The sequence below is a fragment of the Phascolarctos cinereus genome, unplaced genomic scaffold, assembly GCF_003287225.1.
Source record: "Phascolarctos cinereus isolate Bilbo 61053 unplaced genomic scaffold, phaCin_HiC Scaffold_3;HRSCAF=262, whole genome shotgun sequence".
NCBI classification, from domain to species: domain Eukaryota; kingdom Metazoa; phylum Chordata; class Mammalia; order Diprotodontia; family Phascolarctidae; genus Phascolarctos; species Phascolarctos cinereus.
In genome coordinates, this window is record NW_027555736.1 from 24,451,354 (window position 1) to 24,470,446 (window position 19,093).

The 19,093-nt window shown below is 42.1% G+C and overlaps 1 long non-coding RNA gene across 1 annotated transcript; it reads right to left on the bottom strand.

The window, feature by feature from the left end:
• Positions 1-10,141: 10,141 nt before the first annotated feature.
• LOC144456245 (uncharacterized) lies at positions 10,142-17,167 on the bottom strand. Its single transcript, XR_013485152.1, has 3 exons — positions 16,887-17,167; positions 14,186-14,314; positions 10,142-11,210 (listed from the first exon to the last, which is right to left on the bottom strand). It is a non-coding gene; the product is annotated as an uncharacterized LOC144456245 (long non-coding RNA).
• Between the last annotated feature and the right edge of the window lie 1,926 nt (positions 17,168-19,093).

The following is a 19,093-nucleotide window of genomic DNA, read 5'->3' on the forward strand; positions in this document are numbered from 1 at the left end:
GAAATGGGCACCCAGCTTCTGCTTCAAGATTTCCCATGAGGATGAACTCAGTGTTGTCTGCAGCGGCCCACTTACCCTTTGGGTCATTGAATCATTAGGCAGTTCCTCCTGCTATCAAACCTAAATCTCTCTCTTCATGATTCCCCTACCTACTACCCAGGCCCCTCTGGAGCTAAACAGAACCAGCCTAATCCCTCTTCCACAAAACAGGCCTTCAAGTTCTTAAGACCACTCACATCTAAACATCCCTGGTTCCTTCAGATGATCCTTATAGGGCATGAAATAAATGGAAGTTCTTAACCGCCTGGTCATCTTCCTCCGGATGGTCTTAAATTACTTCCTGAAATGTGGCAGACGGTACTAAAAAGGGGGTAGGGGAGAGAGACACACAGTCAGAGACTAGATAAAGACAGAGAGACAGACACAAGGTGAGAGAGAGAGAGAGGAGGGAGGAGACAGATCAAATTACTCTTTCTACATTTTTCACCAAGGTTTTTACTTCATGGAAAGTAAACTGGCATGTGAGGTCACCTCCCTCCCTCTTTCCTTCCTTTTTCTTTCTCTCTCTCTCTCTCTCTCTCTCTCTCTCTCTCTCTCTCTCTCTCTCTCTCTCTCTCTCTCTCTCTTTCTTTGTCTCTCTTTGTCTATCTGCCTGTCTCTCTCTTTCCTCTCTCTCTTTCTCCCTCCCTCTCCCTTTCTTTTTCTCTCTCACATACACATTCACTTTCACAGCTACAATAAAGTTTGCATAAGACGGGAAATTTCTCTCAACAACAGAACTGTCTGAACATTAGTCGGGGCCCAACAGGAGTGCTAGCCTGCTCATAGAGGCTATTTTTGGTCCTTCCTCATTCTTCCTTAATCATGCCCCTCTTCCTGTTGGCAAGAAAGGGAGTTGTTCTCAGGGAAGCTATGCTTCCCCAGCCACAGAACAGACCATGAGGTGGGTTTTGCCCCCTTTGGGAAATGTTGACAACCTTTTGCTTCACTGGTGAGAGCTGGGGACTTAGGTTAGGAAGACCCAGCTTCTCTTTCCAGTTCTGTCCTGTGACCCTAGACAAGTCATTTCACCTTCAGGAACTTCAGTTTCCCACTATGTCAAATGGGCCTAATAATCCCGGAATCTTAAAAACTGTACGAGACCGTGGAAGGCATTTGGTCCAACCCATATCTAAAGCATGCATCCCCCCTTTACCATGACCAACCTTCCCCCACCACTACCCTTGCCATATCTACCCCATAGAGTTGTTGTAAGGATCCAGTGAGAAAGAGAAGACGTGAAAATGCTTTATAAAGTGATCACCATACATCGGCACTTGGGTGATACTTCCACAAAACCAAGAAAACCATAAAAGAGGCAAAAACCAACCAAACAAACCCAAACAACCATCAAAAAAAGCAAACAAAAACCTGCAAAGAAATGTTTGGGAAGCAGATCGAGGAAAACACAACTAAGCACCAATCCTGAAACTTGAGGAGCAAAACAAAATCTGTATGTGGCAATGGGGGCACAGAACTGTAGAGAGGGCTCATCCACCCATCTGGTCAGAACCAGACATGAAAAAGCCTCCTTATTACCCTCCCCCAAGTGGTTGTCCAGTCTCTGCTTGAAGTGTGCAGTGTGGGGAAACCCACTGCCTTCCAACACATCTCGCTCCCCTTGTTCCAACAGATTGTGCTCAACAGATTCCCAACCTTTTCCTGATGCTGATGCATTTCAGTAGCATATGAGCTCCTTAATGCCCAAAAGTAATTTTTTTCTTTATATCCCCAGCACTTAAGATCACAGAATCTTGCAGATAAAAAAAATGTGCTTAATATTCGTTAAGCTGAATTGACACGCATGCTGGCAATAGATCTTTTCAAGACAGGATATAATACAATGCAACAACGCCAACAACATGATACAATACCATAAAGATTATTACACACCGATTATATTCCAGGCATTGTACTAAGGGCTGAGGATACAAAAAGAGGCAAAAGACAGTCCTTGCCCTCAAGGACCTTACAATCTAATGGAAGACACATTAAGACAAGACATTAATGGGAGAACAAGAGTCCTCAATTCATTTTTCCTGTGACAGTGCTAATGACTTGGATAAAGTGACAATAGCTTTGAAAAGATGGACAAATCTGAGACAAAGCCTTCTCAACGTCATAAGCAGAGGGTAGGAGAGGTACAAAAACAGCAATTCACGGGAGTGAGACTGCAGGCTGAGTATGGGTTAAAAGTGCAACAAAGCAGCTCCAAACCAGAAGAGAACTTTGGGTTATGTTGCCATGGTACTTAGAGAGCAGTTGCCCTGTGCTCCGCCTTGGTCAGGCCGAAGCTGGCATCCTGCTTAGTTCTGGGAGCCCTATTTTAGGAAAGGCATGATCATACTTAAGCCCACTGAAGAACTAGAGATGTTTATCCCAGGAAAGAGAAGACATAGGCACTTTGGATGTGACAGCCAATTTCAAGAAGCTGAAAGGCCGTCATGTGGAAGGTTATGGTTACAAAGTAGTAGATTTAGGTTAGATATAAGAAACACCTTCCTAACAACTAGGGAGGGCTATCTGTCTTCTGTATGGAGTGAAGCCACCTACGAAGTAATGATTTCCAAGCACACAACAGAGGTTTCATAAATGCTTGTCGGTTAATTGATCCAAGCGGAGGTCAGTTGACTGTTTGTCAGAGGTGTTAAAGAGGTGTCCTGTTCAGGCATTGGCGGGGGGAAATAGAAGACATCCAAAATTAGAGATCTGGGGATATAAGTTAGCTAAAGGATCCTCCTGATGATTGAATTCCAAAGATATATTTTCAACACAAGTAAAGTCAGAATGGAATTACAATTGTGTATAATTACTGTTAATTATGAGTTGCCTGAGTAATGATGATAGATAGATAGATAGATAGATAGATAGATAGATAGATAGATAGATAGATGGATAGACAGGCAGACAGATAAAGCATTTATTGAGTAATTACTACATGCCAGAAACTATGCTAAGTGTTGAGGATACAAATATAAAGGAACAAGATGGCACCTGTCATCAAGGGGCTATTTACATTGTAATGGGGGAAGACAAGACACAAGGGAGAGCTGGAAGAGGGGTGGGAGCCACAACAGGCACGCAATGACATGAAATGGAGAATGAGCATGAAAATGCTATGGAAGCCTGAATGCGGTGAAGATAAAGCCTATGGAGGCCCAGGATGGTTCCAGGGACACAGTCTAACTTTCTAGTGGGGAGGAGGTGGAGATGATGGCCCCAGGGGCAACATCTGACCTGGAGCTGACCAGGAAGCACCACAGGGGTGGCAGCAGGAAGTCCTTTTGCTGGAGTTCTCCAGATATTTCCCTTAAGTATGGTGCAGCTCTTCTGCTAGGCTCCTTGTAAAGGCCTAGAGTTGCCTCTATTCTCAGATCCTGAAGAGATCCAGTGGGTCACAGTGGAGTTGAAAACTCATTTGTAGGGGCAGCTAGGTGGCGCAGTGGATAGAGCACCGGCCCTGGTTTCAGGAGGACCTGAGTTCAAATCCAGCTTCAAACACATAACACTTACTAGCTGTGTGACCTTGGGCAAGTCATTTAACCCCATTGCCCAGTCCCCCCTCCAAAAAAGAAAAGAAAACTCATTTGTAATCTACTCAAAGGTACAGTTTTCATTTTCTTCACTCAAGTTTACACAGAAAAACTCAGTGTGTTCATTTAAGTTGAGCCAAGATGAAAGACAGACGTGACATCCATTCTCCTGTGGCCTATCACACGGAGCTTGTAAAATCTCCTGCTTGTCAACAGCCTCCTTAAAATGTGGCACTTAAGAGCCAACATTATTCTCCAGATGTGATCTGACCAAGGCACAGCACAGCAGGATCATTAATGATCATGAGCATTTAGATAGGGCTCTACATCAATTATTTCATTCAAACCTCACAACACCCTGTGTGTTAAGCATAACAGATCTTATCATCCCCATTTTTAGAGAAAGAAATGAAGCTAAGAGGTTAAGTGAGGTGCCCCACCTCAACTCACACAGCTAGTGAGTGTCGGAGGCGGATCTGAGCCCACCTCTTCCTGACTCCCAGTTCAGGACTCAGCTCTGCTGCCATCCACATTCTGGAAACCGTGCCTCTCTCAGGGCAATGTAAGATGGCAATTCACTTGCTTGGCCTGACACATCACACCCCTGACTCATCTTGGGCTTGTAGGCCACTGAAACCATTGAAACCACTGGAAAAGTGTGTCTTTTTCAGACTAACTGTTGTCTAGCTATGACTCCCTTATCTTGTACTTTTTTAAAAAATTTCATATATAAGAATTAACATTTAGCGTTGAGTTCTGAGAGCCACATTTTAAGGACACCAATAAGTGGTAGTGTTCAGGATAGCCAAGGGACTTCAGATCTTACCATATGGGGATCAGTAGGAGGAACTGGTGATATTTCATCTAGATTTTCAAGACCATCAAGTGGAAAAGGAATTAGGTTTATGCTGCCTGACCTCAGAGAGCAAAACTAAGAGTAATGTGGGAAGGTTGCAGAAGAGGTTTCCTACAAAGTTAGGCTTCCTAACTCTCCGTAAGTGGAGTGGGCTCCTCAGAGGGAGTGGGGGTCCCTCACTAGAACTTGGATGGCCAGATTTGGGCCCTGTTTTTGAGTATGAGGGAGACTAAATGGACCCTTCTAATTCTAAGGTTCACTGACTCTAAATTTCATCTACTTAAATTCAGCCCTGTTGAGATCTTTTTAGATCCCAATTCTGCCTTCCTACTTTTATTTTTTTTTTGCTTTTTGTTTTTGTTTTTTCATAATTTATTTATTTTTAGCTTTTATTATTCACTTCCATAAGATTTCAAGTATTAAATTTTCTCCCCCTCCCATTCCTCTCCCCCACCCCAAGACAGCCCATTAGTCATGATGTAAAGAACAATTAGAACTAATAGGAGGAACCACGAGAATGAAGCAATAAAACAAAACAACAAAGGAAAAAGGGAGCAAATACTATGCTTTGATCTGCATTCAGACTCCACAGTTCTTTCTCTGGATGTGCATAGCAACTTCCATCATGAGCCTTTTGAAGATGTCTTAGATTTCTTGTATTGCTGTGAAGAGCCAAGTCTATCAAAGTCTGTTATCACACAATGTGGCTGTTACTGTGTACAATGTTCTCCTGGTTCTACTCATTTCATTCAGCATCAGTTCATGTAAGTCTTTCCAGGTTTTTCTGAAGTCTGCTTGCTCATCATTTCTTATAGCACAATAGTATTCCATTACATTCATATACCACAACTTGTTCAGCCATTCCCCAATTGATGGGCATCCCCTCAATTTCCAATACTTCACAACCACAAAAAGATCTGCTATGAGTATTTCTGTACATGTGGATCCTTTTTCCATTTTTATGATCTCTTTGGGACACAGCCCTAGAAGTGCTATTGCTGGGTCAAAGAGTATGCACATTTTTATAGCCCTTTGGGCGTAGTTCCAAATTGTTCTCCAAAATGGTTGGATCATTTCACAACTCCACCAACAATGCATTAGTGTTCCAATTTCCCCACATCTTCTCCAACATTTATCATTTACCAGTTTTGTCATGATAGCCAACCTGATAGGTGTGATGTGGTACCTCCAAATTATTTTAGTTTGCAATCTCTAATCAATAGTGATTTAGAGCATTTTTTCACATGACTATAGATGGCTTTAATTTCTTCCTCTGAAAACTGTCTGTTCATATCCTTTGGCCATTTATCAATTGGGGGATGACTTGCATTCTCATGAATTTGACTCACTTCTCTATATATTTTAAGAATGAGGCCTTTATCGGAGACACTGGCTGTAAAAGTTCTTTCCCAGTTGTCTGCTTCCCTCCTAATCTTGGATGCATTGGCTTTGTTTATGGAAAAACTTTTTAATTTAATATAATCAAAGTTATCCATTTTGCATTTCATAATGTTCTCTATCTCTTGTTTGGTCATAAATTCTTCCCTTCTCCATACATCTGAAAGGTAAATTATTCCTTGCTCTTCTAGTTTGCTTATAGAATCAGTCTCTATATTTAAATCCTGTACCCATTTTGATTTTATCTTAGTATAAAGTGTAAGTGTTGGTCTATGCCCAGTTTCTGCCATACATTTTTCCAGTTTTCCCAGCAGTTTTTGTGGAATAGTGATTTCTTATCCCAGAAACTAGAGTCTTTGGGTTTATCAAATAGTAGACTAATATGTTCATTGGCTGTTGTGTCTTGCAAAGCTAACCTATTCCACTGATCCACCACTCTATTTCTTAGCCAATACTAAGCAGTTTTGATGATTGCTGCCTTACAATACAATTTAAGATTAGGTACGGCTAGGCCACCTTCCCCTGCATTTCTTTTCATTAGTTCTCTTGATATTCTGGACTTTCTGCTCTTTCAAATGAATTTTGCTATTGTTTTTTCTAGTTCTATAAAATAATTTTTGGTAGTTTGATTGGTATGGTGTTGAATAAGTAAATTAGTTTAGGTAGAATTGTCATTTTTATTATATTAGCTTGGCCTACCCATGAGCAACTGATATTTTTCCAATTATTTAGATCTAACTTTATTTGTGTGAAAAGTGTTTTGTAATTGTGTTCATATATGCCTTCCTATTTTTAAACTAAAATCCCAATGAGTTCGGGGCTACTAGGGCTTTGTTCTAAAATACCACAATTTAGGGGCCACAAAAATTCAACAAATACACTCTAGCACTTAGAAACAAGTGAACTTAGCCCCTAATTAGCAAGAATAATTAGATAAAATAGGGACTTCTTAAATATCCAGTTCCCCTTCTTGACCAACTGAAAGTGTATTAATCACATATTATTTTCATATCTTAAATTATGAGGGTGCTTGTGGCAAAATTAGTAGATACAATTCTGGCTTTAATTTTCTCTCCTAGCTTCATGTCACCTGCAAATTTTATATACATGTCATCTAAACTTTTGTCTATGTCATTGATAAAATTCTTTTGATCTTTGTGAACTCAGTCAAGTCATTTAATTTCTCTGAGCCTCAGAGAATGAGTAAATTGGACTAACTGGTCTTTTAGGTCCCTTCCAGTTCTAGAACTATGATCCTAGGTTAAAGAGTACAGGGCCAAACTTAGATCCTGGGGACACTTGACTAAAAGGCCACTCAACCTCATTCAGCTTCAATTTCTTCATCTATAAAATGAGGATAATAACAGCTCGTATCTCACATAGTTGTCGTGAGGCTCCAAAGAATAATACATGTTAGGTACTTTGCAAACCTTCAAGTGCTCTATAAAAGCTAGCTATTATAATTATTTAATTTTGCAAGATAACCCTCCAAATGGACATTCAACCATTTATGAGAATCCTTTAGGTCTGATTGTCTAGCCCCTACATCTCTTCACTGTGTGTCCAACAGTAGCATGAAAGACTGGGCCAAATGCCTTGCTAAAATTGAGCTGTACCATATTCACCTTTTACACACTCCCTTTCCTGTTCCCCCAGGTACTGGTGTCCTCTCTTCCTTCCTAACTTCTATTTTACTATCTTTGGGGGAAAAAATTATCCTGCATGCAGCCAGGTCCCAATTAGTATGAATGATGAATTCACTGGAGTGGTTGCATAAATTTAAATTCATACTACCTGTAGTTTTAATAACGTAAAATACATTTATTGGGTTTAGTCTAATGGAAATATGCATTGCAGATTCAAATGACGCTTATTTAATGGTGTATCCATTGATAGAATGCACCCTCCTTTGGATTAGGGATGGTTGTTTTTGTGTTCCCAGCACCCAGCACACAATAGGCATTTAATAAATGCTTATAGATTTTCTGATTAATTGATCCAAGCTACTGATAAAAATGTTCAATACCGCATGGCCATGGACAGATCCCTGGGACACTCCACTAAAGACCTCCTTCTAAGGTGGCCTTGAATCACTAATGACTATTCTTTGGCTCCAACCACTCCACTATTTCTGGATCCACCTAAGTGCTACTATCCTATTTCCCTCTTGTTTCCTAGTATAAGAGCATCTGTCAAATGCTTTGCTAAAATTAAAGCTAAACTACATCTCCAGGACCTCCTCGATTTTCCAGCCTAGTAATTCTATCAAAAAAGGAATGTGGTAAATCTGGTGTGACTGGTGCTTGATAAAGCCATACTGGCTTTTTTGTGATAATTGCTTCCTTTTCTAGATGTTCACTAAGCATCCTTTTAATGATATACTTTGGAATTTTACAGCAATTGAAGTCAAGCCCACTGGACCATGGCTTGTAGACTCCTACTTCTTCCCCCCACTTTTAAAACGTGGGTACATTTGCCCCTGTGCAGGCCTGCAGCATGTCTCTCATTCCCCACTTTCTTTCAGACCACTGATAGTGGGTCCATAGCCACATCTGCTCTTGCTTTCATGCCCTGGAAGATGGCTCCTTCTGGTCCTGGTGACTTGCACTCATCAGGGACTGCTGGGCGCTATGGTGTTATGTCTCTACTGATCTTGGGCTTCAATTCCCTCCTGGTCATTTTTGTTCTGGCCTTTCCAGCCTGAAGTGTTGGGCATGGAACTTGAGGGATTGCAGTTTGACTCAGTCCACGGTTAACCTGGGTACCACAGTCAAACCAGGTGTGTGTAGGCACAACTGTGTTCACATCATGCTCCAAGACCATCCTCTCCAGATGACTTATCCTGAAGCTATCTGTTGCCCCTGATCTTAGCAGATCAAGTAATCGAGGGGCCTGTAAATTCATTTCCTCCACCATTTATTTTAATACAGCTCACCAAAATGACCAGATTTAGGGTTCCATCCTCCCTCCCACCCAGGAAATGATCAGGGACTCAGAACAGAAGTTTCCAAGACTGCTCTGTTTGGAGTATTTTTAATGATTCTTGGGCTAATTCCGCATTTAGTTTATAGGAAAGAATATTTCAGAGGCTGTGATACAACCCTCTTCTTACACAACTTTCATGAGAGTTTTCATTTCCTTTATTTACTGATTAACATTTCCTCATAAAGAGCTCTTTTGAAAGTGTAATTTAGGGGGAGTTTTCATGTGGAAGTTCTGCATAGTGGAAAAAAATTAGAATAGACAGGAAGAAGGCATATCAACTGGAAAACCACCACGTAGTATGAAACTGTGAACCAAAGGAAAATATTCTTGCACGCTAAATTCAGCTGTCCTCACGTAAGCTTGACCCAAGCCCCCTCGAACAGTAAACTCCAGCTGGACACTATATTAAAGAGAGGCAAAATGGTAGAGCGCAAAGAAGGATCTGTGGATTGGGAAGAAATAACAACACTTGGGTTTGAGTTCCGGTTCTTAGGTGTGTGAGAAGCCTCGGTTTCCTAAGAACGTAAAACGAACATAATATACTTGTACTCAGAGATTGAACGAAGACAAAGTCAGCTGGGGCTTTGCCTCTGGGTACTGGAATTTAGAGGAGTGCTAAAATCACTTTCAGTCAGTAGCACAGAAACTACTGAGCTTAGCACCTAGATAGCAAGAATAATTAATGAAGATAGGAAGCTACCAGCTCTTGGCTTCCTTCCCTTCTGACCACGGCTGTGCCCCAGATGCTCTCTTCCCTGGCTCGGGCCCAACCCTGCTCCCCAACCCCCAAAGGTATACACAGGCAGTACATTTTTGGCAATACATTTTGCATCAATTGCCTCAAAATCAATTCAGTTTGTATTGTTCATAAAACAGTATCCTATTTCCCTCCTAGAATTAGTGTGAGGTCCAGGTGAAGCAAATGGATTTAAAATGTAGCATTTTCCTTATTCACAGTGATAAGCTAAAAGGTTGCACTAAATCAAATGGCCTGAAGCCAGATTCTTATCTTACGGTACATAACTGTATAGGGAATCCTTCCACTTCACTCTGTCTTCAAGTGTCTCCTCATTATTTACCAATGGAAATTTGGGAAATACCAAGAATTGTCCAGTCTTAAGGCTGGACCGGACCTTGAAAGATCATCCAGCCTATTCAGCTGCCATCAGGCATGTCCAGATGCAAGCTGGCTTTAGGTAAATGACAGAACCGCCACCCTCTATTACCTCTGTCTTACCCTCTTTTGCTCCTCACCCCATTAGAAGAAAACGCCATTTCACAGGTTCTTAACCCAGTATCTATGAATGATGAATTCAAGGGATCCACAAACTTACACAGGGAAAAAAAATTACATTTTTATTTCGGTATAATTACTTTCCTAAGTATTTTATTTGTTGCATTTAGAAGCATTATTCTGAGAATGGGTTCATGAGACTCCCAAATTGGGGCATGACTCAAAAAAGGTTAAGAACTCCTGCCCTAGTTGCTCATTTTCAAAGGTTTTATGTGTGCTCTTATTTTAATTCACACCATGTATTCAATACCTCCTTCAATGGAACTGGGATCTCATCAATGTAATAATACTCTTTCTACCACTGTAGGCCATCTACCACTTTCCATCATGTCTGGTTCTTAGCCATGTCTTTCACCATTTCATAAATTCACCACCAAGGATTGCTCAGAAACACTGGAGGTTTTCCTCTGGTTCCTTTAATGTGTCCCAGGTACCAGTTAGCCCCAGCTGACCCTACCCTGCCCACTCCCTTTTCTAGACACATATGGCCTGAGGACTTCGCTTTGGCAAGCCACGGTGGGAAGTAGGATACAGCCTCACTATTCGACATTGCCCTTTGCATCCCCTGCAATTTTAAAGAGAGACGCATAACAAAACAATGGGATTCTGTAAGCGTTGCCATTGGCCAATGCCCTGCCTTGACAAGATCTTTTCTCCTTCTTAACTCTTCTCCTGCCACACACACACACACATACATATTCTATCATTTTCTGTCCATTCTGAACCCATGCTCATATATTCTTCTCTTCCTTTTTATTTCTGCATCTTTTTCTTTCTGATCTTTTCCCCTCTCCCCATCTATTTCTTCCTTCTGCGATGGAGGAAGGAACCAATGAGCCAAAGGGAAAGAGTTTGAGTGCAGGGCAGAATGTGCTTCCTTGGTACTTATGTCCTCCATTCCATGTGTTATCTTGTCAGGAGATCTTTTCTCATCATGGGGTCATTTCTTTGATTTTGGAAGCTTCCTTCTTCAAAACTTCTGCAGAACTAGGTTGGGTGGGGTCACCATCATAGGATTCTTTTCTTTTTTTTCCCCTGTTGTTCCAAAGGTATTCTTTCTTTCAAGGTGGCTTCGTGTCTTTTCCTTCTGTTGTCAAGCTGGAAGCTGGGAAGACAGATGCCAGAGAAAAGAGAGAGAGAAGGTTTTAGAAAAGGAGAAAGTTGAAAAGAAAACTCTGACCCTGCCCTTCTCCAGTTAGATACTGCTAGGTTTCATGAGGCCCTACTCTCTGTTTATAAAACATTTCCAGCAGACCAGATGACAGAATCAGGATCCAAAAAAGTCTGAAGTGATGGGTTAAATTTAATAAACTGAAATACAACAGTAATAAATGTAAAATCCCCAATTAAAAACAAAAACAACCCTTTTTATATATACAGATGGTCAAGCAAAATAAATTCCCTCACTGATTATGTCCAAAAAAAGTTTGTCTCTTTCTTCACCCTGAGTCCAACATCTCTCTGTCAGGAGGTGGGATAGCAGGATAGCCATCCTCTGGAATCCTGGCTGGTCACTGCATTGAGCAGAGTTCTTAAGTCTTTTGAAATGGTTTATCTTTGCGCTGGCAATACCACTATGAGGTCTGTATCCCAAAGAGATCAGAGAAAAGGGAAAAGGACCAATTGGTACAAAAATATTTAGAGCAACTCTTTTTGTGGTAGCAAAGAATTGGAAATCGAGGGGATGCCCACCAATTGGGGAATGGATGGACAAGTTATGGTATGTGATTGTGATGGAATACTGTTGTGCTATAAGAAATGATGAGGGAGATGGTGCCAGAAAAACCTGGGAAGATTTATATGAGCAAATAAAAAGGAAAGTGAGTAAAACCAGGAGAACATTATCCACAATAACATCAGTGTTGTAAGGATGATCAACAGTGAAAGACTTAGCTACTCTGATCAAGACGATGACCCAAAACAATTCCAAAGTACACATGACGAAAAATGCTATCCACCTCCAGAGAGAAAGAACTGATGAACTCTGAATGCAGACTGAAGCAGACTTTTTTCACTTTCGTTATTTTTCTCGCTATTTTCGTGTGTGTGTGTATGTGTGTGTGTGTGTGTGTATGTGTGTGTGTGTTAACATGGCTAATATGGAAATATGTTTTACATGACTTCATATGTAAAACTGATATCATACTGCTTGCCTTCTCAATGGGTGGGGGAGTGGTGGGAGGGAGGGAGAGAATTTGGAATTCAAAATTTTTCAAATGAATGTTAAAAAAATCTACATGTAACTGGGAAATATTTTATAAATTAAAAAAAAGATAATGGGGGAAAGTTTATTTTTACAGCATTCTTGTCATTGCATAAATTGGAAACCCCACTTGGACCCCCAGATATGAAGGATACAGGTTCAGAATTAGAAAAGATACTGAAAAGCAAGATCACAGAATCACGGAATCGCTGAATTTCACAGCTGTACAGGAACTTGGTGGCCATCTGGTCTAGCCCATATCTGAGGAAGAATCCCTTCTACTATCTTGAATGAGGAGTATATACTACCTCTAAGGCAAACTAGTCTACTTTTAGATAGAGCTCATTGCTAGGAAGTTTTTCTGTATTTCAATTCTAAATTTGTCACTTTGCAATTTCCACTCATTGCCCCATGGAGAGAAACAAAAAAAATCTAATCCTTCTTCAATATATCAGCCTTTCAGGTGGGTGAAGATAGCTACGGCGGCACAATGGATAGAGCAACGGATCAGGAATCAGGAAGACCTGAGTTCAAATCCAGCCTCAGACGCTCCCTAGCTGTGTGACCCTGGACAGGTCATTTAACCTCTGATTGTCTTAGTTTCCTCAACTGTAAAATGAGGATAATAACAGCACTAAACTCCCAGGGTTATTGTGAAGATCAGATGTTTGGCAAGCTTTGAATGCTAGAGACGGGGGGGGGGGGGGGGGGAGAATTAATGGGCCCCTTGAAACTTAGCAGTAACAAGTTTTAGAAGGATGGGGTCAGGGCTTTCTTTTTAACTTTCCCTTCTTTTTTTCAATTGGGGAGGGGGAAATGTCAGGGAGAAAAAATAAAGCTCATTATTTGGGAGAAAAAAAAAAGTAAAATAAAATAAAAGCCAAAAAACAAATGTCCTGGTTTCACTCTTCTTGATGGAGAAAAGCTTATTATTTTCCTGCCCTTTGTTTTCCTCCTTCTGTTTTTATCCTTAAATGTAATACTGCTGATAATCATCCATCACTTCTCTTTGTAAGATTTTACAAATGAGTTTATATTCTAACATGCCTTTGGCAGCCATTTCTCTGTGTTTGATAAGTAAGTAAAATATTTGCTTACCAAGGTCCTTCTGGGCTCTTTTGCTTTTCTTATTGAGGCAGTTAATGTACCTTTGCTAAATGTTACAAAAAATATTTTAATCAGTGTCAGTATCATTTCTTTCATCCATTTCTTAGATTTGACTTTTAATTACTTGTTTAATAGTTTAAGACCGAGTTGTTTGAATTGTACACAGTATTTTTTTTCTCATTATTACTCTTTGTCCTTGCTTTTTACTAATTCTGATCTTAGCTCTGACAAATTGACAGTCTGTCAGCACACAGACAGCTGGTTCAGAGATAACTCCCACATCAATAACAAAGCTTTTCCTGTTTGTTAAAATGTAATCTATTTAATTTTTTACTATGTAACTTGGTGCTTGTTTCAGTCACTGAATATTTATAAGCACCTATCATGTGTCAGGCACCAGGTTGAGCACTGAAGATGCAAAGAAAGGCACCAATGGTCCCTGCCTACAAGGTGCTCCCAGTCTAGAGGTAGAGACAATGGGTACACACGTAGGTACTAACAAGATTTCTACAGTATACAGTAGAGGGGATCGCCATGGGAAGGCCCTAGCATTGAGGGGAGCAGGAAAGACATCTCTGAGAAAGTAAACTGGAGGAAGCCAGGGAAGCCAGCAGATAGAGATGAGGAGGGGAGGACTCTAGGCATGGGGGACACCCAGGGAAAAGGCCAGGATTGGATCACCAGGAGAAGGTGTAAGGGCGAGAAGACTGAAAAGGCAGGAAAGGATCAGGCGGTGAAAGGCTTTATGAGCCAAACAGAGGACTTTATACCTGATTCTGGAGGTGACTGGGAGCCATGGGAGCTTTCTGAATAGGGAGGTGACATGATCAGACCCACACTTTGGGAAGATCCATCCGGCAGCTGAGTCCATCCTCCAGCTGGACTGGCCTGGGAAGAGGCTGCAATCACAGGGGCAGCGTCAGAGCCTCAGAAAACTTGGTTTTTAATCCCTCCAGTTCTCTGTCTTTCAAACGCTTTAAGGCCCACCCACCCCCCTTGCCCTAGAAGAATTCGGAAACTTTTAATATCTAATCTCAAAGTAAGACATTAAGATACTGTTTCCTCTTAAGATGAATAGTTATGTTTGAATCCCAGCTCTGAGGTTTCTCCGATGCATATTCCCAGACAAGCCACATAGGTTTCTAGAAAGGGGCCTGTATGTTTCCTTCAAGTTGCTGAGAGCTCTCAATCAGGCTCAGTTCTGGACAGAAGAGCACCCTGGCTTAGCATATCTAAGATATTAATTACGGCCTTCCTAGCAATGAAGAGACTGAAATGAGGTTATAAATATAAAGAAATAAGAGATAATAAAAATTATACTTCTTTGTGGTTAAAAAAAAAATATCCTCAGCGTCTGCATCTGTAAAATAGATCTAACCCACACAAGCACTACTTATCACCCAGAGCTCTTGTGAGAAGAGCATTTTGTAGACTGTGGAGCCCTACAGAAACAGGAACTGTTGTTCTATATCACTTCTACCCATGTTGTGGGCAGTGACTCCTCACTGGCTGAGAGAAGGGGGAGCCAGGAGAGTGCATGAAGGCATAATATGCTGGATGGACTTCAGGCTGCGACTCGGAGAGAGACAGGCCAAGAGGGCAGTAAGGCACGTACTTCTGAATGGCCACCTGGACACCTGGAGTGGCAGATATATGAGGGAGCCAGCCCCACCACCTCCCTTAGGGTTGAGGCTTGCAGCCCCAAAGAGTGAGGAGAGCACAGTCCCTGGGGCAAGAGGACTCCCCCTCCTCGGCAGAGCTAAACTCTCCTCCCCATAGCAGCTGAAGAGCTCGGGCACTCAGCGTGCCTCCTGATTTACATTTGCTGCTTTCTTTAATAAAGAGGTATCCCAGCTGCTCACCACAGTGACAATCAAATTGCATTCGCTCAAATCCACAGACCTTCAGAGCTTAGCGGAAGCCTCTGTTTGGCACGACCCACCAGTCATAAGACAGAATTTCCAATATCCTCGTTCCAGTCTTGGTTCTCTATCACTCACTAGCTGTGTGGCTTTGAGTGAATACCTTTGCCACTCCGAACCTCAATTTATTCATCTGCCAAATGGGGATAGAGATTGCTGCATTCTGTCCCTCACAGGGCTCACAGGAGGAAAACACTTGGTAAACAAATTTCCACAGAAATGGGGCTTGTTCGTATCATCCAGGATGAAGTGAAGATGCCCATGAAATGATTTAAATCTTTTTTTAAAAATATTTTTTCAGAAAGTGGTTTTGGCTTAAGTCATCCTAAAGACATGTTGAACGTAAGAATGATACTCAAAATGTGAAATTGGCTTCATTGAGAAAATTTTCCCCTACTTGATACATGTCTTATTTCATAATCCCAACGGAAAGGAAATTCTGAGGTAGGACACTGCTGTACTCCTCTTTCATTTTTTTTTTTGGAAGAGAAAGTATTTCAAAAGCCATGAAGCAAACAAGTAAAAGCATGTGGAAGCCTGTCATGAAGGCATTCCCCTTTGGAGAAAGACAGGTGACTTCAGGACAATCCAAATCTTTCACACTGAGTTTAACAACTGCAGGCGAAAGTCAACACCCAAGGTAGCTGACAAAGCTCCTCTCCAGATTTAGGTTTCCTTGTTGTCAGCCCTCCCATCAAAGAAATGCTGCCTAGCTCACACTTGGAAAAAGCCAAAGCCTAGACAAAGGGAAATGAAAACTATTATTCCCTGAGGAAGGTTACAAGTATGTTCATCCTCTTCAGGGTAATGAGCACAAAAGTCTCTAAGAGTCTTCTCTCCTGGCAGAAAGAGGGAAAATGAGTCCTAGAGAACCCAACAAATGTGGAACTCCTCCTATAAAAATGGGAAATTATGAGAGGGGTGATCCCTCCCCGATACAGGGCAGGGGGTGCTCTGCGAGGCTTGGGGAACAACAGAAGATGGCGTCTTTGAGGACCTGCAGCTAAGTGGCACCAAAGCATTTTGGAAAAAGAATGAGGGAAAATCGGCATTGGTTGCCAGTTTTCACTGCAGTTTGACTGAGATGTATCTCAATGATCAACTAGAGCTCCAGAATGACAGGGGGACCTCCCGGTGGAGGAGCTGGAGAGGGTCTACAGGATGCAGCCAAGGTGATTTCCGGAAGCTCACACTTCCGCCGTATCAGAAGAAGAAGGACATCAGAAGAAACTGGACAGAGTGGTAGGGGAGAAGAGGGGGAGTGGTGGCTGAGAAGGGAAGATTTGAAGATGTCTTCAAAGATCTGAAGGGCCATCCCATGAAAAACGGGCAGCTAGGTAGCACCATAATGCCTAGAACACCAGGCTTGGAGTCAGGAAGACTCCTCTTCCTGAGTTCAAATCTGGCTTCAGATACTTAAGTGGCTGTGTGACCCTGGACAAGTCACTTCACCCTATCTGCCTCAGTTCCTCATCTGTAAAACGAGATGAAGAAGAAAATGGCAAACTGCTGGGGTCACAGAGAGCTGGACATGGCTGAAACGACTCACCGACAACTTCCCAAGAAAGACAGTTTAGACTTGTTCAGCTTGGCCGCAGAGGCAGCGATGGACGTTACAGGAAGGCTGACGTAGGCTCGATGCAAAAAGAACCTTCCTCTATCTCAGTCTGACCAAGAAGGGGATGGGCTGCCACACAGCATGTGTTCAGTCTGAATTCTTAACATTTTCTCCATGACTTTATTAAGTCTAGACAGGCAAGGAAACAATAAACGAGCCCCGGTCTGAAGTGTTAACCGATTGCTCATTCCCGAGGTGTAAACGCTCACACTAAACATTCCCTAATCGGTCCTCTTGCCTGGTTTGAGCTGGTTCCAGCACACTGCTGGGCCCCCCTCACTGGCAGCTCCAAAGAGATCTGGATGATCTTCTGCCAGGCACGTGGTAGTAGCGCTTACTGCTCAGCTATCAGTCAGACCAAGTGGTTCCAGTTCAGACTACCTCCACCACCAGCTTCCCTCAGATCCTGGTACAGACAGCCCAGGATGCGGAGGCCAAGGGCCCCGGGGAATAGCAGCACCCCCTACACCACTGGCCCTGCTGCCACCTTGGTCCAAGGGATCAACCCTTGTGGAGGTGGCCCCCCACCCCTGCCACCCCCAAATCAACCCCCAAGCGATCATCACAATCAGACAGAAAGCCAAGACCCTAGGATCCCACCCCTGCCCACCACCACCACCACCCCCACGTCCAGCCTGTCGGATGGTTCAATGTCAGAAACCGGCATGGCTTTATTAATCTGTTAATTCTTGATGCGTTAATGGAATCAGCATTAAAGAAGATGCTTCTGCACTGTAAGGTCCGCGGGTTTTTTTCTTTTGACTGTCACATAAAAGCTCTTCTACCTATTGTCTCTTATCAGAATGCGGCCTTCTTGAGAGCAAAGATTGTCTTACTGTACTATTTGTATCCCAAGCATGTAGCACAGTGCTTTGACTATATTTAACAGAGTAAGCATTCAGTAAGAGGTGCAGCAGATAGCTGCCTGGAGTCAGGAAGACTCATCTTCCTGCGTTCAAATCTGGCCGTAGACATTTACTAGCTGTGTGACCCTGGGCAAGTCACTTTATCCTGTCTGCCTCGGTTGCCTCATCTGTCAAATGAACTGGAAAAGGAAATGGCCAACCACTCTGCCAGGAAAACTCCAAATGGGGCCACACAGAATTGAATGTGACTGGAAAATGACCAAACAACACCAAAGGCACTTAATAAACACTTGTTATTTCATTCATTCATCTTCTCCTAACTCGAAGATTCTGCAATTTGGGAGTTGTGAACACCCTGCCGAGGGTGCTAAGGAAAGGCCTGGAGTCTGACAAGATCTTTTCAAAAATGGAAATTCTCACTAACATTAGCATCAAATACGGTTGGATTTTCACTCTGCATTGGGGGGATTTAATTTCAGGGCGCACCTGACTTGTCTCTAGGCTATTTCCTGAAATTCCATCTTGTGCTAGGGAGGGGAGAACCTGAACAGAAGAAAGATACAAGAAAAGGAAGAAAGCTCAGAAAGAGACTGACCACCTGGTACCTCTTCCCAGGCACACAGAGATTGTACTAATGGTTCAAAGGCAGTAACTTCCACGCAGTTAGCTTCACATTTAAAGACTCATAGTGTCTGTACTTTGCGATGACTAAGATTGTTAAACTGAACCCTTCCCAGCATTACGAGGATCTAAGACGTCTCCAGAGACCTTGGGATGGAAAATGCTGTCCACATCCAAAGAAAGAACTATGGAAGTCGAATCGCTATCACTTATTTTTACCTTCTGTTGAGTTTTGTTTCATCTTTCTGATGGTTCCTCCTATTGGTTTTAATTTTTACTTACAACTTCACTAATGTGAAAATATGTTTAATGGGTATGTAAATGTAAAGCCTATATCAAATTGTGTGCCATCCTGGGGAGGGTGGGGGGAGGAAGGGGGAGAAAAATTTTCAACTCAAAAGCATATGGAAGTGATTGTTGATAAATCAAAATAAATTAATAAAATTTTTAAAAAAAGACTCATAATGTCTGATGGAGCAGGAACTTAATAATCATTTAAAACACTGAAAAGTACAAACCTCCCAGCAAACCTTTAAGACAGCTATTCTAGGCATTATTCCCATTTTACAGATGAGGAAACCGAGGGTCAGAGAAGTAACATAAGTTGTCCACAGTCACACCGCTAGTGAGCATCAGATGAGGGATTTGAAC